General features: G+C 47.2%; 18 non-coding genes and 1 pseudogene across 18 annotated transcripts; all 19 read left to right on the top strand.

Moving 5' to 3' along the window:
• The first annotated feature begins 396 nt into the window (after nt 1-396).
• On the top strand, nt 397-587 carry LOC142253924 (U2 spliceosomal RNA). The gene has a single exon (XR_012726953.1). It is a non-coding gene; the product is annotated as a U2 spliceosomal RNA (small nuclear RNA).
• Nucleotides 588-1,704: 1,117 nt separating this feature from the next.
• Nucleotides 1,705-1,895, top strand: LOC142253923 (U2 spliceosomal RNA). Its single transcript, XR_012726952.1, has one exon. It is a non-coding gene; the product is annotated as a U2 spliceosomal RNA (small nuclear RNA).
• A 1,117-nt stretch (nt 1,896-3,012) lies between these two features.
• On the top strand, nt 3,013-3,203 carry LOC142253922 (U2 spliceosomal RNA). The gene has a single exon (XR_012726951.1). It is a non-coding gene; the product is annotated as a U2 spliceosomal RNA (small nuclear RNA).
• Nucleotides 3,204-4,320: 1,117 nt separating this feature from the next.
• On the top strand, nt 4,321-4,511 carry LOC142253921 (U2 spliceosomal RNA). Its single transcript, XR_012726950.1, has one exon. It is a non-coding gene; the product is annotated as a U2 spliceosomal RNA (small nuclear RNA).
• Nucleotides 4,512-5,628: 1,117 nt separating this feature from the next.
• Nucleotides 5,629-5,819, top strand: LOC142253920 (U2 spliceosomal RNA). Its single transcript, XR_012726949.1, has one exon. It is a non-coding gene; the product is annotated as a U2 spliceosomal RNA (small nuclear RNA).
• Nucleotides 5,820-6,936: 1,117 nt separating this feature from the next.
• LOC142253919 (U2 spliceosomal RNA) lies at nt 6,937-7,127 on the top strand. The gene has a single exon (XR_012726948.1). It is a non-coding gene; the product is annotated as a U2 spliceosomal RNA (small nuclear RNA).
• A 1,117-nt stretch (nt 7,128-8,244) lies between these two features.
• LOC142252848 (U2 spliceosomal RNA) lies at nt 8,245-8,435 on the top strand. The gene has a single exon (XR_012726214.1). It is a non-coding gene; the product is annotated as a U2 spliceosomal RNA (small nuclear RNA).
• Nucleotides 8,436-9,552: 1,117 nt separating this feature from the next.
• Nucleotides 9,553-9,743, top strand: LOC142253918 (U2 spliceosomal RNA). Its single transcript, XR_012726947.1, has one exon. It is a non-coding gene; the product is annotated as a U2 spliceosomal RNA (small nuclear RNA).
• A 1,117-nt stretch (nt 9,744-10,860) lies between these two features.
• LOC142253917 (U2 spliceosomal RNA) lies at nt 10,861-11,051 on the top strand. Its single transcript, XR_012726946.1, has one exon. It is a non-coding gene; the product is annotated as a U2 spliceosomal RNA (small nuclear RNA).
• A 1,117-nt stretch (nt 11,052-12,168) lies between these two features.
• Nucleotides 12,169-12,359, top strand: LOC142253916 (U2 spliceosomal RNA). The gene has a single exon (XR_012726945.1). It is a non-coding gene; the product is annotated as a U2 spliceosomal RNA (small nuclear RNA).
• Nucleotides 12,360-13,477: 1,118 nt separating this feature from the next.
• On the top strand, nt 13,478-13,668 carry LOC142253915 (U2 spliceosomal RNA). The gene has a single exon (XR_012726944.1). It is a non-coding gene; the product is annotated as a U2 spliceosomal RNA (small nuclear RNA).
• Nucleotides 13,669-14,785: 1,117 nt separating this feature from the next.
• On the top strand, nt 14,786-14,976 carry LOC142253913 (U2 spliceosomal RNA). Its single transcript, XR_012726942.1, has one exon. It is a non-coding gene; the product is annotated as a U2 spliceosomal RNA (small nuclear RNA).
• Nucleotides 14,977-16,093: 1,117 nt separating this feature from the next.
• LOC142253699 (U2 spliceosomal RNA) lies at nt 16,094-16,235 on the top strand (annotated as a pseudogene).
• A 697-nt stretch (nt 16,236-16,932) lies between these two features.
• On the top strand, nt 16,933-17,128 carry LOC142253129 (U2 spliceosomal RNA). The gene has a single exon (XR_012726448.1). It is a non-coding gene; the product is annotated as a U2 spliceosomal RNA (small nuclear RNA).
• A 1,117-nt stretch (nt 17,129-18,245) lies between these two features.
• Nucleotides 18,246-18,436, top strand: LOC142253912 (U2 spliceosomal RNA). The gene has a single exon (XR_012726941.1). It is a non-coding gene; the product is annotated as a U2 spliceosomal RNA (small nuclear RNA).
• Nucleotides 18,437-20,351: 1,915 nt separating this feature from the next.
• On the top strand, nt 20,352-20,547 carry LOC142253090 (U2 spliceosomal RNA). Its single transcript, XR_012726410.1, has one exon. It is a non-coding gene; the product is annotated as a U2 spliceosomal RNA (small nuclear RNA).
• Nucleotides 20,548-21,664: 1,117 nt separating this feature from the next.
• Nucleotides 21,665-21,855, top strand: LOC142253911 (U2 spliceosomal RNA). Its single transcript, XR_012726940.1, has one exon. It is a non-coding gene; the product is annotated as a U2 spliceosomal RNA (small nuclear RNA).
• A 1,117-nt stretch (nt 21,856-22,972) lies between these two features.
• LOC142253910 (U2 spliceosomal RNA) lies at nt 22,973-23,163 on the top strand. Its single transcript, XR_012726939.1, has one exon. It is a non-coding gene; the product is annotated as a U2 spliceosomal RNA (small nuclear RNA).
• Nucleotides 23,164-24,280: 1,117 nt separating this feature from the next.
• Nucleotides 24,281-24,471, top strand: LOC142253909 (U2 spliceosomal RNA). The gene has a single exon (XR_012726938.1). It is a non-coding gene; the product is annotated as a U2 spliceosomal RNA (small nuclear RNA).
• The last annotated feature ends 206 nt before the right edge of the window (nt 24,472-24,677 follow it).

Below are 24,677 nucleotides of genomic sequence, written 5' to 3'. Positions count from 1 at the left end.
GGGCAGGGTTTGGGGGCTGGGAAGGAAAGGGAAAAGATTAGGGTTTGGGGATGATGAAAGGGCTTTCTACGGGTAAGGATGGCAAAGGGTGGCAGTGACGGAAAGTCAGGCAACCTGTCCTGTCCGTCTTTTTGTATCGTGAATTGGAAAGACTGCAAGGGGGAGGGGAGTTGCTTGCGCCCTAAAGGAGGAGTTATTCAGATTCATTGCAGTGGGCGGCGGCTGCAAAACGCACCATTCTTCTTGTTTTTGCTCTGCAAAGCAGCCTTTTCAAGGGTTGGCTTGGGTGACAAAATGTCTTGTGTAGGCGTGGGTTTGTCTCCCTCTCGCTCTCTCTCCCTAAGATGTGTCCGGCATAGGCCAGGGTGCCACTCGAGGCCCAAACCAATTCTGGTTATCGCTTCTCGGCCTTTTGGCTAAGATCAAGTGTAGTATCTGTTCTTATCAGTTTAATATCTGATACGTCCCCTATCTGGGGACCATATATTAAATGGATTTTTAGAACAGGGAGATGGAAAAAGAGCTTGCTCTGTCCACTCCACGCATTGACCTGGTATTGCAGTACCTCCAGGAACGGTGCACCCCTTCTTAACCCAGTTTCCAAAAGCAGAACTCGATTCACCTGATTCATATTAGCCCGATTAGCGAATTGAAATGAATTTTTATCTAACACACTTTTTACTTGCTTTATTCATCCAAATAGCAAACTCATCACCACTCAACTTCACCAACTCTGCTATGTCCCGTGCAGTATCTTGTTGTCAGTCTAATCTAGATCATGTGTAATTGAATGGAATAGATCCCTTTTGGACAAAGTGGAGTCAGATGCTGCAGTGACCACAGGTGTGAGAGGATCTACAATTGGCATCTGGTGTTATCTCTCTGCTTCCACTCCAAATAAAGTTACCTGTTGTTACCTGAACGTCAAATACTAAGAATGGGCGGCCTATGAAAGAATTAGTACTTTCATTAAGTATACTAAACCGGCTAATTGGGAATAGACAAACTGTAAAAAGCCCTCTGAGAAAGCCCCTCTCTAACCTTTGTTAGTAAGCTTTTCTGTAGCCTGCCTGTTGATGTATTTTCGGTTTGAACAGTGCACAACATGAAGAGACGGAACACTGGCGGCTTGTCACAATGCCCCCCGATGACATCACAATAGCGCTGCTGCCTAGAAAACAAGCTGCGCAGAAGAAGTTGTTCTTTGGGTGGGAGGGTGGGCTAGTGGAAGGAGGGGGCAATCTCTTTTTTTCCCGGGTGGTAGGGGGATGACAGGAGAAGGGAAGCGGGTGGTGAGAAAGGTACAGAGGGCAGGGTTTGGGGGCTGGGAAGGAAAGGGAAAAGATTAGGGTTTGGGGATGATGAAAGGGCTTTCTACGGGTAAGGATGGCAAAGGGTGGCAGTGACGGAAAGTCAGGCAACCTGTCCTGTCCGTCTTTTTGTATCGTGAATTGGAAAGACTGCAAGGGGGAGGGGAGTTGCTTGCGCCCTAAAGGAGGAGTTATTCAGATTCATTGCAGTGGGCGGCGGCTGCAAAACGCACCATTCTTCTTGTTTTTGCTCTGCAAAGCAGCCTTTTCAAGGGTTGGCTTGGGTGACAAAATGTCTTGTGTAGGCGTGGGTTTGTCTCCCTCTCGCTCTCTCTCCCTAAGATGTGTCCGGCATAGGCCAGGGTGCCACTCGAGGCCCAAACCAATTCTGGTTATCGCTTCTCGGCCTTTTGGCTAAGATCAAGTGTAGTATCTGTTCTTATCAGTTTAATATCTGATACGTCCCCTATCTGGGGACCATATATTAAATGGATTTTTAGAACAGGGAGATGGAAAAAGAGCTTGCTCTGTCCACTCCACGCATTGACCTGGTATTGCAGTACCTCCAGGAACGGTGCACCCCTTCTTAACCCAGTTTCCAAAAGCAGAACTCGATTCACCTGATTCATATTAGCCCGATTAGCGAATTGAAATGAATTTTTATCTAACACACTTTTTACTTGCTTTATTCATCCAAATAGCAAACTCATCACCACTCAACTTCACCAACTCTGCTATGTCCCGTGCAGTATCTTGTTGTCAGTCTAATCTAGATCATGTGTAATTGAATGGAATAGATCCCTTTTGGACAAAGTGGAGTCAGATGCTGCAGTGACCACAGGTGTGAGAGGATCTACAATTGGCATCTGGTGTTATCTCTCTGCTTCCACTCCAAATAAAGTTACCTGTTGTTACCTGAACGTCAAATACTAAGAATGGGCGGCCTATGAAAGAATTAGTACTTTCATTAAGTATACTAAACCGGCTAATTGGGAATAGACAAACTGTAAAAAGCCCTCTGAGAAAGCCCCTCTCTAACCTTTGTTAGTAAGCTTTTCTGTAGCCTGCCTGTTGATGTATTTTCGGTTTGAACAGTGCACAACATGAAGAGACGGAACACTGGCGGCTTGTCACAATGCCCCCCGATGACATCACAATAGCGCTGCTGCCTAGAAAACAAGCTGCGCAGAAGAAGTTGTTCTTTGGGTGGGAGGGTGGGCTAGTGGAAGGAGGGGGCAATCTCTTTTTTTCCCGGGTGGTAGGGGGATGACAGGAGAAGGGAAGCGGGTGGTGAGAAAGGTACAGAGGGCAGGGTTTGGGGGCTGGGAAGGAAAGGGAAAAGATTAGGGTTTGGGGATGATGAAAGGGCTTTCTACGGGTAAGGATGGCAAAGGGTGGCAGTGACGGAAAGTCAGGCAACCTGTCCTGTCCGTCTTTTTGTATCGTGAATTGGAAAGACTGCAAGGGGGAGGGGAGTTGCTTGCGCCCTAAAGGAGGAGTTATTCAGATTCATTGCAGTGGGCGGCGGCTGCAAAACGCACCATTCTTCTTGTTTTTGCTCTGCAAAGCAGCCTTTTCAAGGGTTGGCTTGGGTGACAAAATGTCTTGTGTAGGCGTGGGTTTGTCTCCCTCTCGCTCTCTCTCCCTAAGATGTGTCCGGCATAGGCCAGGGTGCCACTCGAGGCCCAAACCAATTCTGGTTATCGCTTCTCGGCCTTTTGGCTAAGATCAAGTGTAGTATCTGTTCTTATCAGTTTAATATCTGATACGTCCCCTATCTGGGGACCATATATTAAATGGATTTTTAGAACAGGGAGATGGAAAAAGAGCTTGCTCTGTCCACTCCACGCATTGACCTGGTATTGCAGTACCTCCAGGAACGGTGCACCCCTTCTTAACCCAGTTTCCAAAAGCAGAACTCGATTCACCTGATTCATATTAGCCCGATTAGCGAATTGAAATGAATTTTTATCTAACACACTTTTTACTTGCTTTATTCATCCAAATAGCAAACTCATCACCACTCAACTTCACCAACTCTGCTATGTCCCGTGCAGTATCTTGTTGTCAGTCTAATCTAGATCATGTGTAATTGAATGGAATAGATCCCTTTTGGACAAAGTGGAGTCAGATGCTGCAGTGACCACAGGTGTGAGAGGATCTACAATTGGCATCTGGTGTTATCTCTCTGCTTCCACTCCAAATAAAGTTACCTGTTGTTACCTGAACGTCAAATACTAAGAATGGGCGGCCTATGAAAGAATTAGTACTTTCATTAAGTATACTAAACCGGCTAATTGGGAATAGACAAACTGTAAAAAGCCCTCTGAGAAAGCCCCTCTCTAACCTTTGTTAGTAAGCTTTTCTGTAGCCTGCCTGTTGATGTATTTTCGGTTTGAACAGTGCACAACATGAAGAGACGGAACACTGGCGGCTTGTCACAATGCCCCCCGATGACATCACAATAGCGCTGCTGCCTAGAAAACAAGCTGCGCAGAAGAAGTTGTTCTTTGGGTGGGAGGGTGGGCTAGTGGAAGGAGGGGGCAATCTCTTTTTTTCCCGGGTGGTAGGGGGATGACAGGAGAAGGGAAGCGGGTGGTGAGAAAGGTACAGAGGGCAGGGTTTGGGGGCTGGGAAGGAAAGGGAAAAGATTAGGGTTTGGGGATGATGAAAGGGCTTTCTACGGGTAAGGATGGCAAAGGGTGGCAGTGACGGAAAGTCAGGCAACCTGTCCTGTCCGTCTTTTTGTATCGTGAATTGGAAAGACTGCAAGGGGGAGGGGAGTTGCTTGCGCCCTAAAGGAGGAGTTATTCAGATTCATTGCAGTGGGCGGCGGCTGCAAAACGCACCATTCTTCTTGTTTTTGCTCTGCAAAGCAGCCTTTTCAAGGGTTGGCTTGGGTGACAAAATGTCTTGTGTAGGCGTGGGTTTGTCTCCCTCTCGCTCTCTCTCCCTAAGATGTGTCCGGCATAGGCCAGGGTGCCACTCGAGGCCCAAACCAATTCTGGTTATCGCTTCTCGGCCTTTTGGCTAAGATCAAGTGTAGTATCTGTTCTTATCAGTTTAATATCTGATACGTCCCCTATCTGGGGACCATATATTAAATGGATTTTTAGAACAGGGAGATGGAAAAAGAGCTTGCTCTGTCCACTCCACGCATTGACCTGGTATTGCAGTACCTCCAGGAACGGTGCACCCCTTCTTAACCCAGTTTCCAAAAGCAGAACTCGATTCACCTGATTCATATTAGCCCGATTAGCGAATTGAAATGAATTTTTATCTAACACACTTTTTACTTGCTTTATTCATCCAAATAGCAAACTCATCACCACTCAACTTCACCAACTCTGCTATGTCCCGTGCAGTATCTTGTTGTCAGTCTAATCTAGATCATGTGTAATTGAATGGAATAGATCCCTTTTGGACAAAGTGGAGTCAGATGCTGCAGTGACCACAGGTGTGAGAGGATCTACAATTGGCATCTGGTGTTATCTCTCTGCTTCCACTCCAAATAAAGTTACCTGTTGTTACCTGAACGTCAAATACTAAGAATGGGCGGCCTATGAAAGAATTAGTACTTTCATTAAGTATACTAAACCGGCTAATTGGGAATAGACAAACTGTAAAAAGCCCTCTGAGAAAGCCCCTCTCTAACCTTTGTTAGTAAGCTTTTCTGTAGCCTGCCTGTTGATGTATTTTCGGTTTGAACAGTGCACAACATGAAGAGACGGAACACTGGCGGCTTGTCACAATGCCCCCCGATGACATCACAATAGCGCTGCTGCCTAGAAAACAAGCTGCGCAGAAGAAGTTGTTCTTTGGGTGGGAGGGTGGGCTAGTGGAAGGAGGGGGCAATCTCTTTTTTTCCCGGGTGGTAGGGGGATGACAGGAGAAGGGAAGCGGGTGGTGAGAAAGGTACAGAGGGCAGGGTTTGGGGGCTGGGAAGGAAAGGGAAAAGATTAGGGTTTGGGGATGATGAAAGGGCTTTCTACGGGTAAGGATGGCAAAGGGTGGCAGTGACGGAAAGTCAGGCAACCTGTCCTGTCCGTCTTTTTGTATCGTGAATTGGAAAGACTGCAAGGGGGAGGGGAGTTGCTTGCGCCCTAAAGGAGGAGTTATTCAGATTCATTGCAGTGGGCGGCGGCTGCAAAACGCACCATTCTTCTTGTTTTTGCTCTGCAAAGCAGCCTTTTCAAGGGTTGGCTTGGGTGACAAAATGTCTTGTGTAGGCGTGGGTTTGTCTCCCTCTCGCTCTCTCTCCCTAAGATGTGTCCGGCATAGGCCAGGGTGCCACTCGAGGCCCAAACCAATTCTGGTTATCGCTTCTCGGCCTTTTGGCTAAGATCAAGTGTAGTATCTGTTCTTATCAGTTTAATATCTGATACGTCCCCTATCTGGGGACCATATATTAAATGGATTTTTAGAACAGGGAGATGGAAAAAGAGCTTGCTCTGTCCACTCCACGCATTGACCTGGTATTGCAGTACCTCCAGGAACGGTGCACCCCTTCTTAACCCAGTTTCCAAAAGCAGAACTCGATTCACCTGATTCATATTAGCCCGATTAGCGAATTGAAATGAATTTTTATCTAACACACTTTTTACTTGCTTTATTCATCCAAATAGCAAACTCATCACCACTCAACTTCACCAACTCTGCTATGTCCCGTGCAGTATCTTGTTGTCAGTCTAATCTAGATCATGTGTAATTGAATGGAATAGATCCCTTTTGGACAAAGTGGAGTCAGATGCTGCAGTGACCACAGGTGTGAGAGGATCTACAATTGGCATCTGGTGTTATCTCTCTGCTTCCACTCCAAATAAAGTTACCTGTTGTTACCTGAACGTCAAATACTAAGAATGGGCGGCCTATGAAAGAATTAGTACTTTCATTAAGTATACTAAACCGGCTAATTGGGAATAGACAAACTGTAAAAAGCCCTCTGAGAAAGCCCCTCTCTAACCTTTGTTAGTAAGCTTTTCTGTAGCCTGCCTGTTGATGTATTTTCGGTTTGAACAGTGCACAACATGAAGAGACGGAACACTGGCGGCTTGTCACAATGCCCCCCGATGACATCACAATAGCGCTGCTGCCTAGAAAACAAGCTGCGCAGAAGAAGTTGTTCTTTGGGTGGGAGGGTGGGCTAGTGGAAGGAGGGGGCAATCTCTTTTTTTCCCGGGTGGTAGGGGGATGACAGGAGAAGGGAAGCGGGTGGTGAGAAAGGTACAGAGGGCAGGGTTTGGGGGCTGGGAAGGAAAGGGAAAAGATTAGGGTTTGGGGATGATGAAAGGGCTTTCTACGGGTAAGGATGGCAAAGGGTGGCAGTGACGGAAAGTCAGGCAACCTGTCCTGTCCGTCTTTTTGTATCGTGAATTGGAAAGACTGCAAGGGGGAGGGGAGTTGCTTGCGCCCTAAAGGAGGAGTTATTCAGATTCATTGCAGTGGGCGGCGGCTGCAAAACGCACCATTCTTCTTGTTTTTGCTCTGCAAAGCAGCCTTTTCAAGGGTTGGCTTGGGTGACAAAATGTCTTGTGTAGGCGTGGGTTTGTCTCCCTCTCGCTCTCTCTCCCTAAGATGTGTCCGGCATAGGCCAGGGTGCCACTCGAGGCCCAAACCAATTCTGGTTATCGCTTCTCGGCCTTTTGGCTAAGATCAAGTGTAGTATCTGTTCTTATCAGTTTAATATCTGATACGTCCCCTATCTGGGGACCATATATTAAATGGATTTTTAGAACAGGGAGATGGAAAAAGAGCTTGCTCTGTCCACTCCACGCATTGACCTGGTATTGCAGTACCTCCAGGAACGGTGCACCCCTTCTTAACCCAGTTTCCAAAAGCAGAACTCGATTCACCTGATTCATATTAGCCCGATTAGCGAATTGAAATGAATTTTTATCTAACACACTTTTTACTTGCTTTATTCATCCAAATAGCAAACTCATCACCACTCAACTTCACCAACTCTGCTATGTCCCGTGCAGTATCTTGTTGTCAGTCTAATCTAGATCATGTGTAATTGAATGGAATAGATCCCTTTTGGACAAAGTGGAGTCAGATGCTGCAGTGACCACAGGTGTGAGAGGATCTACAATTGGCATCTGGTGTTATCTCTCTGCTTCCACTCCAAATAAAGTTACCTGTTGTTACCTGAACGTCAAATACTAAGAATGGGCGGCCTATGAAAGAATTAGTACTTTCATTAAGTATACTAAACCGGCTAATTGGGAATAGACAAACTGTAAAAAGCCCTCTGAGAAAGCCCCTCTCTAACCTTTGTTAGTAAGCTTTTCTGTAGCCTGCCTGTTGATGTATTTTCGGTTTGAACAGTGCACAACATGAAGAGACGGAACACTGGCGGCTTGTCACAATGCCCCCCGATGACATCACAATAGCGCTGCTGCCTAGAAAACAAGCTGCGCAGAAGAAGTTGTTCTTTGGGTGGGAGGGTGGGCTAGTGGAAGGAGGGGGCAATCTCTTTTTTTCCCGGGTGGTAGGGGGATGACAGGAGAAGGGAAGCGGGTGGTGAGAAAGGTACAGAGGGCAGGGTTTGGGGGCTGGGAAGGAAAGGGAAAAGATTAGGGTTTGGGGATGATGAAAGGGCTTTCTACGGGTAAGGATGGCAAAGGGTGGCAGTGACGGAAAGTCAGGCAACCTGTCCTGTCCGTCTTTTTGTATCGTGAATTGGAAAGACTGCAAGGGGGAGGGGAGTTGCTTGCGCCCTAAAGGAGGAGTTATTCAGATTCATTGCAGTGGGCGGCGGCTGCAAAACGCACCATTCTTCTTGTTTTTGCTCTGCAAAGCAGCCTTTTCAAGGGTTGGCTTGGGTGACAAAATGTCTTGTGTAGGCGTGGGTTTGTCTCCCTCTCGCTCTCTCTCCCTAAGATGTGTCCGGCATAGGCCAGGGTGCCACTCGAGGCCCAAACCAATTCTGGTTATCGCTTCTCGGCCTTTTGGCTAAGATCAAGTGTAGTATCTGTTCTTATCAGTTTAATTTCTGATACGTCCCCTATCTGGGGACCATATATTAAATGGATTTTTAGAACAGGGAGATGGAAAAAGAGCTTGCTCTGTCCACTCCACGCATTGACCTGGTATTGCAGTACCTCCAGGAACGGTGCACCCCTTCTTAACCCAGTTTCCAAAAGCAGAACTCGATTCACCTGATTCATATTAGCCCGATTAGCGAATTGAAATGAATTTTTATCTAACACACTTTTTACTTGCTTTATTCATCCAAATAGCAAACTCATCACCACTCAACTTCACCAACTCTGCTATGTCCCGTGCAGTATCTTGTTGTCAGTCTAATCTAGATCATGTGTAATTGAATGGAATAGATCCCTTTTGGACAAAGTGGAGTCAGATGCTGCAGTGACCACAGGTGTGAGAGGATCTACAATTGGCATCTGGTGTTATCTCTCTGCTTCCACTCCAAATAAAGTTACCTGTTGTTACCTGAACGTCAAATACTAAGAATGGGCGGCCTATGAAAGAATTAGTACTTTCATTAAGTATACTAAACCGGCTAATTGGGAATAGACAAACTGTAAAAAGCCCTCTGAGAAAGCCCCTCTCTAACCTTTGTTAGTAAGCTTTTCTGTAGCCTGCCTGTTGATGTATTTTCGGTTTGAACAGTGCACAACATGAAGAGACGGAACACTGGCGGCTTGTCACAATGCCCCCCGATGACATCACAATAGCGCTGCTGCCTAGAAAACAAGCTGCGCAGAAGAAGTTGTTCTTTGGGTGGGAGGGTGGGCTAGTGGAAGGAGGGGGCAATCTCTTTTTTTCCCGGGTGGTAGGGGGATGACAGGAGAAGGGAAGCGGGTGGTGAGAAAGGTACAGAGGGCAGGGTTTGGGGGCTGGGAAGGAAAGGGAAAAGATTAGGGTTTGGGGATGATGAAAGGGCTTTCTACGGGTAAGGATGGCAAAGGGTGGCAGTGACGGAAAGTCAGGCAACCTGTCCTGTCCGTCTTTTTGTATCGTGAATTGGAAAGACTGCAAGGGGGAGGGGAGTTGCTTGCGCCCTAAAGGAGGAGTTATTCAGATTCATTGCAGTGGGCGGCGGCTGCAAAACGCACCATTCTTCTTGTTTTTGCTCTGCAAAGCAGCCTTTTCAAGGGTTGGCTTGGGTGACAAAATGTCTTGTGTAGGCGTGGGTTTGTCTCCCTCTCGCTCTCTCTCCCTAAGATGTGTCCGGCATAGGCCAGGGTGCCACTCGAGGCCCAAACCAATTCTGGTTATCGCTTCTCGGCCTTTTGGCTAAGATCAAGTGTAGTATCTGTTCTTATCAGTTTAATATCTGATACGTCCCCTATCTGGGGACCATATATTAAATGGATTTTTAGAACAGGGAGATGGAAAAAGAGCTTGCTCTGTCCACTCCACGCATTGACCTGGTATTGCAGTACCTCCAGGAACGGTGCACCCCTTCTTAACCCAGTTTCCAAAAGCAGAACTCGATTCACCTGATTCATATTAGCCCGATTAGCGAATTGAAATGAATTTTTATCTAACACACTTTTTACTTGCTTTATTCATCCAAATAGCAAACTCATCACCACTCAACTTCACCAACTCTGCTATGTCCCGTGCAGTATCTTGTTGTCAGTCTAATCTAGATCATGTGTAATTGAATGGAATAGATCCCTTTTGGACAAAGTGGAGTCAGATGCTGCAGTGACCACAGGTGTGAGAGGATCTACAATTGGCATCTGGTGTTATCTCTCTGCTTCCACTCCAAATAAAGTTACCTGTTGTTACCTGAACGTCAAATACTAAGAATGGGCGGCCTATGAAAGAATTAGTACTTTCATTAAGTATACTAAACCGGCTAATTGGGAATAGACAAACTGTAAAAAGCCCTCTGAGAAAGCCCCTCTCTAACCTTTGTTAGTAAGCTTTTCTGTAGCCTGCCTGTTGATGTATTTTCGGTTTGAACAGTGCACAACATGAAGAGACGGAACACTGGCGGCTTGTCACAATGCCCCCCGATGACATCACAATAGCGCTGCTGCCTAGAAAACAAGCTGCGCAGAAGAAGTTGTTCTTTGGGTGGGAGGGTGGGCTAGTGGAAGGAGGGGGCAATCTCTTTTTTTCCCGGGTGGTAGGGGGATGACAGGAGAAGGGAAGCGGGTGGTGAGAAAGGTACAGAGGGCAGGGTTTGGGGGCTGGGAAGGAAAGGGAAAAGATTAGGGTTTGGGGATGATGAAAGGGCTTTCTACGGGTAAGGATGGCAAAGGGTGGCAGTGACGGAAAGTCAGGCAACCTGTCCTGTCCGTCTTTTTGTATCGTGAATTGGAAAGACTGCAAGGGGGAGGGGAGTTGCTTGCGCCCTAAAGGAGGAGTTATTCAGATTCATTGCAGTGGGCGGCGGCTGCAAAACGCACCATTCTTCTTGTTTTTGCTCTGCAAAGCAGCCTTTTCAAGGGTTGGCTTGGGTGACAAAATGTCTTGTGTAGGCGTGGGTTTGTCTCCCTCTCGCTCTCTCTCCCTAAGATGTGTCCGGCATAGGCCAGGGTGCCACTCGAGGCCCAAACCAATTCTGGTTATCGCTTCTCGGCCTTTTGGCTAAGATCAAGTGTAGTATCTGTTCTTATCAGTTTAATATCTGATACGTCCCCTATCTGGGGACCATATATTAAATGGATTTTTAGAACAGGGAGATGGAAAAAGAGCTTGCTCTGTCCACTCCACGCATTGACCTGGTATTGCAGTACCTCCAGGAACGGTGCACCCCTTCTTAACCCAGTTTCCAAAAGCAGAACTCGATTCACCTGATTCATATTAGCCCGATTAGCGAATTGAAATGAATTTTTATCTAACACACTTTTTACTTGCTTTATTCATCCAAATAGCAAACTCATCACCACTCAACTTCACCAACTCTGCTATGTCCCGTGCAGTATCTTGTTGTCAGTCTAATCTAGATCATGTGTAATTGAATGGAATAGATCCCTTTTGGACAAAGTGGAGTCAGATGCTGCAGTGACCACAGGTGTGAGAGGATCTACAATTGGCATCTGGTGTTATCTCTCTGCTTCCACTCCAAATAAAGTTACCTGTTGTTACCTGAACGTCAAATACTAAGAATGGGCGGCCTATGAAAGAATTAGTACTTTCATTAAGTATACTAAACCGGCTAATTGGGAATAGACAAACTGTAAAAAGCCCTCTGAGAAAGCCCCTCTCTAACCTTTGTTAGTAAGCTTTTCTGTAGCCTGCCTGTTGATGTATTTTCGGTTTGAACAGTGCACAACATGAAGAGACGGAACACTGGCGGCTTGTCACAATGCCCCCCGATGACATCACAATAGCGCTGCTGCCTAGAAAACAAGCTGCGCAGAAGAAGTTGTTCTTTGGGTGGGAGGGTGGGCTAGTGGAAGGAGGGGGCAATCTCTTTTTTTCCCGGGTGGTAGGGGGATGACAGGAGAAGGGAAGCGGGTGGTGAGAAAGGTACAGAGGGCAGGGTTTGGGGGCTGGGAAGGAAAGGGAAAAGATTAGGGTTTGGGGATGATGAAAGGGCTTTCTACGGGTAAGGATGGCAAAGGGTGGCAGTGACGGAAAGTCAGGCAACCTGTCCTGTCCGTCTTTTTGTATCGTGAATTGGAAAGACTGCAAGGGGGAGGGGAGTTGCTTGCGCCCTAAAGGAGGAGTTATTCAGATTCATTGCAGTGGGCGGCGGCTGCAAAACGCACCATTCTTCTTGTTTTTGCTCTGCAAAGCAGCCTTTTCAAGGGTTGGCTTGGGTGACAAAATGTCTTGTGTAGGCGTGGGTTTGTCTCCCTCTCGCTCTCTCTCCCTAAGATGTGTCCGGCATAGGCCAGGGTGCCACTCGAGGCCCAAACCAATTCTGGTTATCGCTTCTCGGCCTTTTGGCTAAGATCAAGTGTAGTATCTGTTCTTATCAGTTTAATATCTGATACGTCCCCTATCTGGGGACCATATATTAAATGGATTTTTAGAACAGGGAGATGGAAAAAGAGCTTGCTCTGTCCACTCCACGCATTGACCTGGTATTGCAGTACCTCCAGGAACGGTGCACCCCTTCTTAACCCAGTTTCCAAAAGCAGAACTCGATTCACCTGATTCATATTAGCCCGATTAGCGAATTGAAATGAATTTTTATCTAACACACTTTTTACTTGCTTTATTCATCCAAATAGCAAACTCATCACCACTCAACTTCACCAACTCTGCTATGTCCCGTGCAGTATCTTGTTGTCAGTCTAATCTAGATCATGTGTAATTGAATGGAATAGATCCCTTTTGGACAAAGTGGAGTCAGATGCTGCAGTGACCACAGGTGTGAGAGGATCTACAATTGGCATCTGGTGTTATCTCTCTGCTTCCACTCCAAATAAAGTTACCTGTTGTTACCTGAACGTCAAATACTAAGAATGGGCGGCCTATGAAAGAATTAGTACTTTCATTAAGTATACTAAACCGGCTAATTGGGAATAGACAAACTGTAAAAAGCCCTCTGAGAAAGCCCCTCTCTAACCTTTGTTAGTAAGCTTTTCTGTAGCCTGCCTGTTGATGTATTTTCGGTTTGAACAGTGCACAACATGAAGAGACGGAACACTGGCGGCTTGTCACAATGCCCCCCGATGACATCACAATAGCGCTGCTGCCTAGAAAACAAGCTGCGCAGAAGAAGTTGTTCTTTGGGTGGGAGGGTGGGCTAGTGGAAGGAGGGGGCAATCTCTTTTTTTCCCGGGTGGTAGGGGGATGACAGGAGAAGGGAAGCGGGGTGGTGAGAAAGGTACAGAGGGCAGGGTTTGGGGGCTGGGAAGGAAAGGGAAAAGATTAGGGTTTGGGGATGATGAAAGGGCTTTCTACGGGTAAGGATGGCAAAGGGTGGCAGTGACGGAAAGTCAGGCAACCTGTCCTGTCCGTCTTTTTGTATCGTGAATTGGAAAGACTGCAAGGGGGAGGGGAGTTGCTTGCGCCCTAAAGGAGGAGTTATTCAGATTCATTGCAGTGGGCGGCGGCTGCAAAGCGCACCATTCTTCTTGTTTTTGCTCTGCAAAGCAGCCTTTTCAAGGGTTGGCTTGGGTGACAAAATGTCTTGTGTAGGCGTGGGTTTGTCTCCCTCTCGCTCTCTCTCCCTAAGATGTGTCCGGCATAGGCCAGGGTGCCACTCGAGGCCCAAACCAATTCTGGTTATCGCTTCTCGGCCTTTTGGCTAAGATCAAGTGTAGTATCTGTTCTTATCAGTTTAATATCTGATACGTCCCCTATCTGGGGACCATATATTAAATGGATTTTTAGAACAGGGAGATGGAAAAAGAGCTTGCTCTGTCCACTCCACGCATTGACCTGGTATTGCAGTACCTCCAGGAACGGTGCACCCCTTCTTAACCCAGTTTCCAAAAGCAGAACTCGATTCACCTGATTCATATTAGCCCGATTAGCGAATTGAAATGAATTTTTATCTAACACACTTTTTACTTGCTTTATTCATCCAAATAGCAAACTCATCACCACTCAACTTCACCAACTCTGCTATGTCCCGTGCAGTATCTTGTTGTCAGTCTAATCTAGATCATGTGTAATTGAATGGAATAGATCCCTTTTGGACAAAGTGGAGTCAGATGCTGCAGTGACCACAGGTGTGAGAGGATCTACAATTGGCATCTGGTGTTATCTCTCTGCTTCCACTCCAAATAAAGTTACCTGTTGTTACCTGAACGTCAAATACTAAGAATGGGCGGCCTATGAAAGAATTAGTACTTTCATTAAGTATACTAAACCGGCTAATTGGGAATAGACAAACTGTAAAAAGCCCTCTGAGAAAGCCCCTCTCTAACCTTTGTTAGTAAGCTTTTCTGTAGCCTGCCTGTTGATGTATTTTCGGTTTGAACAGTGCACAACATGAAGAGACGGAACACTGGCGGCTTGTCACAATGCCCCCCGATGACATCACAATAGCGCTGCTGCCTAGAAAACAAGCTGCGCAGAAGAAGTTGTTCTTTGGGTGGGAGGGTGGGCTAGTGGAAGGAGGGGGCAATCTCTTTTTTTCCCGGGTGGTAGGGGGATGACAGGAGAAGGGAAGCGGGTGGTGAGAAAGGTACAGAGGGCAGGGTTTGGGGGCTGGGAAGGAAAGGGAAAAGATTAGGGTTTGGGGATGATGAAAGGGCTTTCTACGGGTAAGGATGGCAAAGGGTGGCAGTGACGGAAAGTCAGGCAACCTGTCCTGTCCGTCTTTTTGTATCGTGAATTGGAAAGACTGCAAGGGGGAGGGGAGTTGCTTGCGCCCTAAAGGAGGAGTTATTCAGATTCATTGCAGTGGGCGGCGGCTGCAAAACGCACCATTCTTCTTGTTTTTGCTCTGCAAAGCAGCCTTTTCAAGGGTTGGCTTGGGTGACAAAATGTCTTGTGTAGGCGTGGGTTTGTCTCCCTCTCGCTCTCTCTCCCTAAGATGTGTCCGGCATAGGCCAGGGTGCCACTCGAGGCCCAAACCAATTCTGGTTATCGCTTCTCGGCCTTTTGGCTAAGATCAAGTGTAGTATCTGTTCTTATCAGTTTAATATCTGATACGTCCCCTATCTGGGGACCATATATTAAATGGATTTTTAGAACAGGGAGATGGAAAAAGAGCTTGCTCTGTCCACTCCACGCATTGACCTGGTATTGCAGTACCTCCAGGAACGGTGCACCCCTTCTTAACCCAGTTTCCAAAAGCAGAACTCGATTCACCTGATTCATATTAGCCCGATTAGCGAATTGAAATGAATTTTTATCTAACACACTTTTTACTTGCTTTATTCATCCAAATAGCAAACTCATCACCACTCAACTTCACCAACTCTGCTATGTCCCGTGCAGTATCTTGTTGTCAGTCTAATCTAGATCATGTGTAATTGAATGGAATAGATCCCTTTTGGACAAAGTGGAGTCAGATGCTGCAGTGACCACAGGTGTGAGAGGATCTACAATTGGCATCTGGTGTTATCTCTCTGCTTCCACTCCAAATAAAGTTACCTGTTGTTACCTGAACGTCAAATACTAAGAATGGGCGGCCTATGAAAGAATTAGTACTTTCATTAAGTATACTAAACCGGCTAATTGGGAATAGACAAACTGTAAAAAGCCCTCTGAGAAAGCCCCTCTCTAACCTTTGTTAGTAAGCTTTTCCGTAGCCTGCCTGTTGATGTATTTTCGGTTTGAACAGTGCACAACATGAAGAGACGGAACACTGGCGGCTTGTCACAATGCCCCCCGATGACATCACAATAGCGCTGCTGCCTAGAAAACAAGCTGCGCAGAAGAAGTTGTTCTTTGGGTGGGAGGGTGGGCTAGTGGAAGGAGGGGGCAATCTCTTTTTTTCCCGGGTGGTAGGGGGATGACAGGAGAAGGGAAGCGGGTGGTGAGAAAGGTACAGAGGGCAGGGTTTGGGGGCTGGGAAGGAAAGGGAAAAGATTAGGGTTTGGGGATGATGAAAGGGCTTTCTACGGGTAAGGATGGCAAAGGGTGGCAGTGACGGAAAGTCAGGCAACCTGTCCTGTCCGTCTTTTTGTATCGTGAATTGGAAAGACTGCAAGGGGGAGGGGAGTTGCTTGCGCCCTAAAGGAGGAGTTATTCAGATTCATTGCAGTGGGCGGCGGCTGCAAAACGCACCATTCTTCTTGTTTTTGCTCTGCAAAGCAGCCTTTTCAAGGGTTGGCTTGGGTGACAAAATGTCTTGTGTAGGCGTGGGTTTGTCTCCCTCTCGCTCTCTCTCCCTAAGATGTGTCCGGCATAGGCCAGGGTGCCACTCGAGGCCCAAACCAATTCTGGTTATCGCTTCTCGGCCTTTTGGCTAAGATCAAGTGTAGTATCGTTCGAAAAGGTGGTTTAAGGCTCCGGCCACCTTAGTACAATGATGCAATGCACACTGGAAGGTTGCGCTTGTTAGTACTTTGGGAGGATAGTATATCCATCTAGAGGAAACCATGGCCCTACCAGGATCGAGGCTATTAGACTGAGTAAGTGTGGGGGTTATGGTGCAATGTGCCCCAGGAATGGACACCCTGGAGGGAGTCTGAACTTGCTAGGTTGGGACCCTGGTAAGCCTCAGACTCTGTCACACGCCGCGCCTTGCCTATTCATACTTTCCAAGCATATTGCCCTATCCCGGCCTTCTGGCTAAGAAGGGAAATTTTTATAATCCCGGTCGGAGGTCCGGTCAGCTTTGGGCTGAGAAACCAACACCCGGTTGGAGGTCCGGGTCAGCTTTGGCTGAGAAACCAACACCCGGTTGGAGGTCCGGTTAGCCTTGGGCTGAGAAACCAACACCCGGTTGGAGGTCCGGTCAGCCTTGGGCTGAGAAACCAACACCCGGTTGGAGGTCCGGTCAGCCTTGGGCTGAGAAACCAACACCGGTTGACGGTCCGGGCAGTCTCGGCTGCGAAACCAACGACTAGTAGCTCCCTACTCCACTTGGGTAAGATGCCTCGGTGGACGCTGGGAGCAACAACAAGGCTCAACCAGGCTTCGGCTTGGGGGAGCACCGAAGATCCCTGACCCTCGCTGTGGCCTTTTGGCTCGGAGGGACGGGGTTGATTTTTGGGGATCCTCTTCTCACGGAGGGGTCCACACGAATCCTAGCCTTTGCACTGTTTTTGGTGTGACTTCGGTCATGCATTTTTGCGGTGCTTTGGAAAGCTTCATTAAATCAAAAATCTGTTCTTATCAGTTTAATATCTGATACGTCCCCTATCTGGGGACCATATATTAAATGGATTTTTAGAACAGGGAGATGGAAAAAGAGCTTGCTCTGTCCACTCCACGCATTGACCTGGTATTGCAGTACCTCCAGGAACGGTGCACCCCTTCTTAACCCAGTTTCCAAAAGCAGAACTCGATTCACCTGATTCATATTAGCCCGATTAGCGAATTGAAATGAATTTTTATCTAACACACTTTTTACTTGCTTTATTCATCCAAATAGCAAACTCATCACCACTCAACTTCACCAACTCTGCTATGTCCCGTGCAGTATCTTGTTGTCAGTCTAATCTAGATCATTTGTAATTGAATGGAATAGATCCCTTTTGGACAAAGTGGAGTCAGATGCTGCAGTGACCACAGGTGTGAGAGGATCTACAATTGGCATCTGGTGTTATCTCTCTGCTTCCACTCCAAATAAAGTTACCTGTTGTTACCTGAACGTCAAATACTAAGAATGGGCGGCCTATGAAAGAATTAGTACTTTCATTAAGTATACTAAACCGGCTAATTGGGAATAGACAAACTGTAAAAAGCCCTCTGAGAAAGCCCCTCTCTAACCTTTGTTAGTAAGCTTTTCTGTAGCCTGCCTGTTGATGTATTTTCGGTTTGAACAGTGCACAACATGAAGAGACGGAACACTGGCGGCTTGTCACAATGCCCCCCGATGACATCACAATAGCGCTGCTGCCTAGAAAACAAGCTGCGCAGAAGAAGTTGTTCTTTGGGTGGGAGGGTGGGCTAGTGGAAGGAGGGGGCAATCTCTTTTTTTCCCGGGTGGTAGGGGGATGACAGGAGAAGGGAAGCGGGTGGTGAGAAAGGTACAGAGGGCAGGGTTTGGGGGCTGGGAAGGAAAGGGAAAAGATTAGGGTTTGGGGATGATGAAAGGGCTTTCTACGGGTAAGGATGGCAAAGGGTGGCAGTGACGGAAAGTCAGGCAACCTGTCCTGTCCGTCTTTTTGTATCGTGAATTGGAAAGACTGCAAGGGGGAGGGGAGTTGCTTGCGCCCTAAAGGAGGAGTTATTCAGATTCATTGCAGTGGGCGGCGGCTGCAAAACGCACCATTCTTCTTGTTTTTGCTCTGCAAAGCAGCCTTTTCAAGGGTTGGCTTGGGTGACAAAATGTCTTGTGTAGGCGTGGGTTTGTCTCCCTCTCGCTCTCTCTCCCTAAGATGTGTCCGGCATAGGCCAGGGTGCCACTCGAGGCCCAAACCAATTCTGGTTATCGCTTCTCGGCCTTTTGGCTAAGATCAAGTGTAGTATCTGTTCTTATCAGTTTAATATCTGATACGTCCCCTATCTGGGGACCATATATTAAATGGATTTTTAGAACAGGGAGATGGAAAAAGAGCTTGCTCTGTCCACTCCACGCATTGACCTGGTATTGCAGTACCTCCAGGAACGGTGCACCCCTTCTTAACCCAGTTTCCAAAAGCAGAACTCGATTCACCTGATTCATATTAGCCCGATTAGCGAATTGAAATGAATTTTTATCTAACACACTTTTTACTTGCTTTATTCATCCAAATAGCAAACTCATCACCACTCAACTTCACCAACTCTGCTATGTCCCGTGCAGTATCTTGTTGTCAGTCTAATCTAGATCATGTGTAATTGAATGGAATAGATCCCTTTTGGACAAAGTGGAGTCAGATGCTGCAGTGACCACAGGTGTGAGAGGATCTACAATTGGCATCTGGTGTTATCTCTCTGCTTCCACTCCAAATAAAGTTACCTGTTGTTACCTGAACGTCAAATACTAAGAATGGGCGGCCTATGAAAGAATTAGTACTTTCATTAAGTATACTAAACCGGCTAATTGGGAATAGACAAACTGTAAAAAGCCCTCTGAGAAAGCCCCTCTCTAACCTTTGTTAGTAAGCTTTTCTGTAGCCTGCCTGTTGATGTATTTTCGGTTTGAACAGTGCACAACATGAAGAGACGGAACACTGGCGGCTTGTCACAATGCCCCCCGATGACATCACAATAGCGCTGCTGCCTAGAAAACAAGCTGCGCAGAAGAAGTTGTTCTTTGGGTGGGAGGGTGGGCTAGTGGAAGGAGGGGGCAATCTCTTTTTTTCCCGGGTGGTAGGGGGATGACAGGAGAAGGGAAGCGGGTGGTGAGAAAGGTACAGAGGGCAGGGTTTGGGGGCTGGGAAGGAAAGGGAAAAGATTAGGGTTTGGGGATGATGAAAGGGCTTTCTACGGGTAAGGATGGCAAAGGGTGGCAGTGACGGAAAGTCAGGCAACCTGTCCTGTCCGTCTTTTTGTATCGTGAATTGGAAAGACTGCAAGGGGGAGGGGAGTTGCTTGCGCCCTAAAGGAGGAGTTATTCAGATTCATTGCAGTGGGCGGCGGCTGCAAAACGCACCATTCTTCTTGTTTTTGCTCTGCAAAGCAGCCTTTTCAAGGGTTGGCTTGGGTGACAAAATGTCTTGTGTAGGCGTGGGTTTGTCTCCCTCTCGCTCTCTCTCCCTAAGATGTGTCCGGCATAGGCCAGGGTGCCACTCGAGGCCCAAACCAATTCTGGTTATCGCTTCTCGGCCTTTTGGCTAAGATCAAGAGTAGTGTTGTTCGAAGAGGTGGTTTAAGCTCCAGGCCACCTTAGTACAATGATACAATGCACACTGGAAGGTTGCGCTTGCTAGTACTCTGGGTGGATAGTATATTCATCTAGAGGAAAACATGGCCCTACCAGGATCGAGGCTATTAGACTGAGTAAGGGTGGGGGGCTATGGTACAACGTGCCCCAGGACTGACGACCCTGGAGTGAGTCTGAGCTTGCTGGCTTGGGACCCCGGCAAGCCTTGGGCTCTGTAGCACACCGTACCTTGCCTTTTCATACTTTTTGAGCATATTACCCTATCCCGGCCTTCTGGCTAGGAAGGGAAATTTTTATAATCCCGGTCGGAGGTCTGGTCAGCTTTGGGCTGAGAAACTAACACCCGGTTGGAGGTCTGGGTCAGCTTCGGCTGAGAAACCAACACCCGGTTGGAGGTCTGGGTCAGCTTCGGCTGAGAAACCAACACCCGGTTGGAGGTCCGGTTAGCCTTGGGCTGAGAAACCAACACCGGTTGACGGTCCAGGCAGTTTCGGCTGCGAAACCAACAACTAGTAGCTCTCTACTCCACTTGGGTAAGATGCCTGGGTGGACGCTGGGAGCAACGACAAGGCTCAACCAGGCTTCGGCTTGGGGGAGCACCGAAGATCCCTGACCCTTGCTGTGGCCTTCTGGCTCGGAGGGACGGGATTGATTTTTGGGGACCCTCTCCTCACGGTGGGGTCCACACGAATCCTAGCCTTTGCACTGTTTTTGGTGTGACTTCGGTCATGCATTTTTTGTGGTGCTTTGGAAAGCTTCATTAAATCAAAATCTGTTCTTATCAGTTTAATATCTGATACGTCCCCTATCTGGGGACCATATATTAAATGGATTTTTAGAACAGGGAGATGGAAAAAGAGCTTGCTCTGTCCACTCCACGCATTGACCTGGTATTGCAGTACCTCCAGGAACGGTGCACCCCTTCTTAACCCAGTTTCCAAAAGCAGAACTCGATTCACCTGATTCATATTAGCCCGATTAGCGAATTGAAATGAATTTTTATCTAACACACTTTTTACTTGCTTTATTCATCCAAATAGCAAACTCATCACCACTCAACTTCACCAACTCTGCTATGTCCCGTGCAGTATCTTGTTGTCAGTCTAATCTAGATCATGTGTAATTGAATGGAATAGATCCCTTTTGGACAAAGTGGAGTCAGATGCTGCAGTGACCACAGGTGTGAGAGGATCTACAATTGGCATCTGGTGTTATCTCTCTGCTTCCACTCCAAATAAAGTTACCTGTTGTTACCTGAACGTCAAATACTAAGAATGGGCGGCCTATGAAAGAATTAGTACTTTCATTAAGTATACTAAACCGGCTAATTGGGAATAGACAAACTGTAAAAAGCCCTCTGAGAAAGCCCCTCTCTAACCTTTGTTAGTAAGCTTTTCTGTAGCCTGCCTGTTGATGTATTTTCGGTTTGAACAGTGCACAACATGAAGAGACGGAACACTGGCGGCTTGTCACAATGCCCCCCGATGACATCACAATAGCGCTGCTGCCTAGAAAACAAGCTGCGCAGAAGAAGTTGTTCTTTGGGTGGGAGGGTGGGCTAGTGGAAGGAGGGGGCAATCTCTTTTTTTCCCGGGTGGTAGGGGGATGACAGGAGAAGGGAAGCGGGTGGTGAGAAAGGTACAGAGGGCAGGGTTTGGGGGCTGGGAAGGAAAGGGAAAAGATTAGGGTTTGGGGATGATGAAAGGGCTTTCTACGGGTAAGGATGGCAAAGGGTGGCAGTGACGGAAAGTCAGGCAACCTGTCCTGTCCGTCTTTTTGTATCGTGAATTGGAAAGACTGCAAGGGGGAGGGGAGTTGCTTGCGCCCTAAAGGAGGAGTTATTCAGATTCATTGCAGTGGGCGGCGGCTGCAAAACGCACCATTCTTCTTGTTTTTGCTCTGCAAAGCAGCCTTTTCAAGGGTTGGCTTGGGTGACAAAATGTCTTGTGTAGGCGTGGGTTTGTCTCCCTCTCGCTCTCTCTCCCTAAGATGTGTCCGGCATAGGCCAGGGTGCCACTCGAGGCCCAAACCAATTCTGGTTATCGCTTCTCGGCCTTTTGGCTAAGATCAAGTGTAGTATCTGTTCTTATCAGTTTAATATCTGATACGTCCCCTATCTGGGGACCATATATTAAATGGATTTTTAGAACAGGGAGATGGAAAAAGAGCTTGCTCTGTCCACTCCACGCATTGACCTGGTATTGCAGTACCTCCAGGAACGGTGCACCCCTTCTTAACCCAGTTTCCAAAAGCAGAACTCGATTCACCTGATTCATATTAGCCCGATTAGCGAATTGAAATGAATTTTTATCTAACACACTTTTTACTTGCTTTATTCATCCAAATAGCAAACTCATCACCACTCAACTTCACCAACTCTGCTATGTCCCGTGCAGTATCTTGTTGTCAGTCTAATCTAGATCATGTGTAATTGAATGGAATAGATCCCTTTTGGACAAAGTGGAGTCAGATGCTGCAGTGACCACAGGTGTGAGAGGATCTACAATTGGCATCTGGTGTTATCTCTCTGCTTCCACTCCAAATAAAGTTACCTGTTGTTACCTGAACGTCAAATACTAAGAATGGGCGGCCTATGAAAGAATTAGTACTTTCATTAAGTATACTAAACCGGCTAATTGGGAATAGACAAACTGTAAAAAGCCCTCTGAGAAAGCCCCTCTCTAACCTTTGTTAGTAAGCTTTTCTGTAGCCTGCCTGTTGATGTATTTTCGGTTTGAACAGTGCACAACATGAAGAGACGGAACACTGGCGGCTTGTCACAATGCCCCCCGCTGACATCACAATAGCGCTGCTGCCTAGAAAACAAGCTGCGCAGAAGAAGTTGTTCTTTGGGTGGGAGGGTGGGCTAGTGGAAGGAGGGGGCAATCTCTTTTTTTCCCGGGTGGTAGGGGGATGACAGGAGAAGGGAAGCGGGTGGTGAGAAAGGTACAGAGGGCAGGGTTTGGGGGCTGGGAAGGAAAGGGAAAAGATTAGGGTTTGGGGATGATGAAAGGGCTTTCTACGGGTAAGGATGGCAAAGGGTGGCAGTGACGGAAAGTCAGGCAACCTGTCCTGTCCGTCTTTTTGTATCGTGAATTGGAAAGACTGCAAGGGGGAGGGGAGTTGCTTGCGCCCTAAAGGAGGAGTTATTCAGATTCATTGCAGTGGGCGGCGGCTGCAAAACGCACCATTCTTCTTGTTTTTGCTCTGCAAAGCAGCCTTTTCAAGGGTTGGCTTGGGTGACAAAATGTCTTGTGTAGGCGTGGGTTTGTCTCCCTCTCGCTCTCTCTCCCTAAGATGTGTCCGGCATAGGCCAGGGTGCCACTCGAGGCCCAAACCAATTCTGGTTATCGCTTCTCGGCCTTTTGGCTAAGATCAAGTGTAGTATCTGTTCTTATCAGTTTAATATCTGATACGTCCCCTATCTGGGGACCATATATTAAATGGATTTTTAGAACAGGGAGATGGAAAAAGAGCTTGCTCTGTCCACTCCACGCATTGACCTGGTATTGCAGTACCTCCAGGAACGGTGCACCCCTTCTTAACCCAGTTTCCAAAAGCAGAACTCGATTCACCTGATTCATATTAGCCCGATTAGCGAATTGAAATGAATTTTTATCTAACACACTTTTTACTTGCTTTATTCATCCAAATAGCAAACTCATCACCACTCAACTTCACCAACTCTGCTATGTCCCGTGCAGTATCTTGTTGTCAGTCTAATCTAGATCATGTGTAATTGAATGGAATAGATCCCTTTTGGACAAAGTGGAGTCAGATGCTGCAGTGACCACAGGTGTGAGAGGATCTACAATTGGCATCTGGTGTTATCTCTCTGCTTCCACTCCAAATAAAGTTACCTGTTGTTACCTGAACGTCAAATACTAAGAATGGGCGGCCTATGAAAGAATTAGTACTTTCATTAAGTATACTAAACCGGCTAATTGGGAATAGACAAACTGTAAAAAGCCCTCTGAGAAAGCCCCTCTCTAACCTTTGTTAGTAAGCTTTTCTGTAGCCTGCCTGTTGATGTATTTTCGGTTTGAACAGTGCACAACATGAAGAGACGGAACACTGGCGGCTTGTCACAATGCCCCCCGATGACATCACAATAGCGCTGCTGCCTAGAAAACAAGCTGCGCAGAAGAAGTTGTTCTTTGGGTGGGAGGGTGGGCTAGTGGAAGGAGGGGGCAATCTCTTTTTTTCCCGGGTGGTAGGGGGATGACAGGAGAAGGGAAGCGGGTGGTGAGAAAGGTACAGAGGGCAGGGTTTGGGGGCTGGGAAGGAAAGGGAAAAGATTAGGGTTTGGGGATGATGAAAGGGCTTTCTACGGGTAAGGATGGCAAAGGGTGGCAGTGACGGAAAGTCAGGCAACCTGTCCTGTCCGTCTTTTTGTATCGTGAATTGGAAAGACTGCAAGGGGGAGGGGAGTTGCTTGCGCCCTAAAGGAGGAGTTATTCAGATTCATTGCAGTGGGCGGCGGCTGCAAAACGCACCATTCTTCTTGTTTTTGCTCTGCAAAGCAGCCTTTTCAAGGGTTGGCTTGGGTGACAAAATGTCTTGTGTAGGCGTGGGTTTGTCTCCCTCTCGCTCTCTCTCCCTAAGATGTGTCCGGCATAGGCCAGGGTGCCACTCGAGGCCCAAACCAATTCTGGTTATCGCTTCTCGGCCTTTTGGCTAAGATCAAGTGTAGTATCTGTTCTTATCAGTTTAATATCTGATACGTCCCCTATCTGGGGACCATATATTAAATGGATTTTTAGAACAGGGAGATGGAAAAAGAGCTTGCTCTGTCCACTCCACGCATTGACCTGGTATTGCAGTACCTCCAGGAACGGTGCACCCCTTCTTAACCCAGTTTCCAAAAGCAGAACTCGATTCACCTGATTAATATTAGCCCGATTAGCGAATTGAAATGAATTTTTATCTAACACACTTTTTACTTGCTTTATTTATCCAAATAGCAAACTCATCACCACTCAACTTCACCAACTCTGCTATGTCCCGTGCAGTATCTTGTTGTCAGTCTAATCTAGATCATGTGTAATTGAATG

The sequence above is a fragment of the Anomaloglossus baeobatrachus genome, chromosome 9 (genome assembly GCF_048569485.1).
Source record: "Anomaloglossus baeobatrachus isolate aAnoBae1 chromosome 9, aAnoBae1.hap1, whole genome shotgun sequence".
Lineage (NCBI taxonomy): Eukaryota > Metazoa > Chordata > Amphibia > Anura > Aromobatidae > Anomaloglossus > Anomaloglossus baeobatrachus.
This window is presented reverse-complemented; position numbering and strand designations above follow the sequence as displayed.